Source organism: Pteropus alecto, unplaced genomic scaffold (assembly GCF_000325575.1).
Source record: "Pteropus alecto unplaced genomic scaffold, ASM32557v1 scaffold239, whole genome shotgun sequence".
NCBI lineage: Eukaryota > Metazoa > Chordata > Mammalia > Chiroptera > Pteropodidae > Pteropus > Pteropus alecto.
The window spans coordinates 11,559,544-11,561,879 of record NW_006494613.1 but is presented as its reverse complement, the minus strand read 5'-3'; the positions used below and the strand labels follow the sequence as shown (position 1 = coordinate 11,561,879).

General features: G+C 31.4%; 1 non-coding gene across 1 annotated transcript; it reads left to right on the top strand.

The window, feature by feature from the left end:
- The first annotated feature begins 2,012 nt into the window (after nt 1-2,012).
- Nucleotides 2,013-2,121, top strand: LOC112474516. Its single transcript, XR_003044377.1, has one exon. It is a non-coding gene; the product is annotated as a U6 spliceosomal RNA (small nuclear RNA).
- Nucleotides 2,122-2,336: the final 215 nt, after the last annotated feature.

Sequence of the window (2,336 nt, the reverse complement as noted above, 5' to 3'; positions counted from 1 at the left end):
ATCCAAATATTATTTAAAAACAACAACAGTATACTGTTATTTTGGACTGAAAAGAAAATAAAGTAATTCATAGAGTCGAAGCATTTCCATGGGGCATAGGGCCATGGTGTCTCCATGTTCCTATGTAATAGATGAATATACTTGAATTTATGTTCAGTATTTAACAAAAGTGATTATATGCTCCTTACATCTTTATTTAAACTATAATTTTATTTTAAGGAGAACATCCCTTTAGAATTTTTGAAGGCTTTTTATTTTCTAGGTGCTAATAGTTAAATTTGTTCATTAATAATCTGAAGCATTTATTTTATGATGTTTTTAGTGAAAAAAATTATTCAAAGTCTAACTTCTTTTTTTTTGGATTTTAGACTTAATATCACCTGAAGAAGCCCTTTGGAATTTTCCAAAGATTAAAAAAAAAAAAAGTATTTTTCCCCCTAAATTGAAACTGAAATTTTCAGAGAGAAATAAAAATATTACTATAAAAAAAATCTATGTGACACCTTAGACTACTTTAAAAAAAAAAAAAAAACTGAAGTTTTGGCCCTGGAGCAAAAGGTTTTTTTTTATATATATTGTCTAACTGTTTCAAATACTTAGAGCTCATCTACTTTGCATGGCAACATCCATTGTCATAAAGATCTTTGAGAGAGAAAAATCTTTCTATGGGAAATTTAACTATACTGTGTCATGGAATGAATTTACATGCCAAATTTACATGCTGAAGCTGTAAACCCCAATGTGACTATATTTGGAGATAGGGTTTTTGAAGTTAAATGAGGTTATAAGGGTGAGGCTCTAATCCAATAGCACTGGTATCCTTATAAGAAAAGGAAAGGACAATACAGGTCTCTCCCAGGGCACACAGAGTAAAGGCTATTTTGAGGATAGAGTGAGAAAGCACTTGCCGGTAGGCCAGGAAGAGAGTTCTTACTTGGAATCAGATTTGCTCATATTTTGATTTTAGGCTTTTGGTGTCCAGAACTATTAGAAAATAAATTTCTGCTGTTTAAGTCAGTATTCCCCAACCTTTTTGGCACCAGGGACAGGTGCTCCTATGAGAATCTAATGCCTGATGATCTGAGGTAGAGCTGAGGTGGTGGTGCTAGCACTAGGGAGTGGCTGCAAATACAGATGAAGCTTTGCTTGCCTGCCACTCACCTTCTGCTGTGTGTCACAGTTCCTAACAGGCCATGGTCCAGTACTGGTCCATGGCACTGAGGGTTGGAGACTCCCGGTTTAAGCCACCTAGACTGTGATATTTTGTTATGAAAGCCTGAATAGACTAATATTGAAAGTAATTGATGTCATAAGTGAAACATCTAAATGAGTCATTCAGATAGTATATATTAGATCATTTTCTGTTTCACATTTACTATCTATTGGTAGAAAATATCCAATTCAGAGTAAAAAATTATTAACTTGTATTTGGTAGCATCACGCAAATACCAACAGTGACAGCTAATTATTGATTTTGGCACTGACAATGTACTTCTATAATTATTGATAAAATGTTTTAAAGATAGCACTAACTTTGTATGCATTAATTCTCTTATTCTTTTTTCTCTTTCTAAAGATATTTTATACTTAAAATATGTAAATTATATTTACTGAATATTTTCTATATATTACATATAGTCCATACATATTAGTATTTACACCACTGAAAAGGACAAATGTTACAAAATTGGATCTTTTCCTCTACCACACCAAGAATCAGTTATTAAACGTTACTAGCACATCACTACTTAATATGTATTTAAAACCAAGCCAGAATCTATGAGCAAGTACAAAAAAAAAGCATGTGACGTAGCTCTTAGTCTTGAAATTTTAATGTAAAAAAGGAGATAAAACTCATATACTCAACAAGACTATTACACAAATGTTATGTTTATTCATTCGCAAAGTCATTAATTTAATTTTTATGAAATTTTATTATGAAACATCATGATACAGATGGGTTTATGAAACTATGTACAGTTTAAAAAATCAATTATATATAAAGAACTGTGGTGCTCTCACTTCAGCAACACATATACTAAAATTGGAACAATACAGAGAAGATTATCATGGCCCCTGTGCAAGGATGACAGGCAAATTCATGAAACATTCCATATTTTTCCAAAAAACTGTTAGAATTGATCAATGAATTCAATAAAGTAGCAGGATACAAAATTAATATTGAGAAGGCACTTTTATACACCAATTATGAAATTTCAGAAAGAGAAATTAAGAAAATAATCCGATTTACGATTGAATCAGAAACAATAAAATACCTGGGAATTGAATTAACCAATTAGGTAGAAGACATGTTCTCAAGAAATTATAAGTCACTG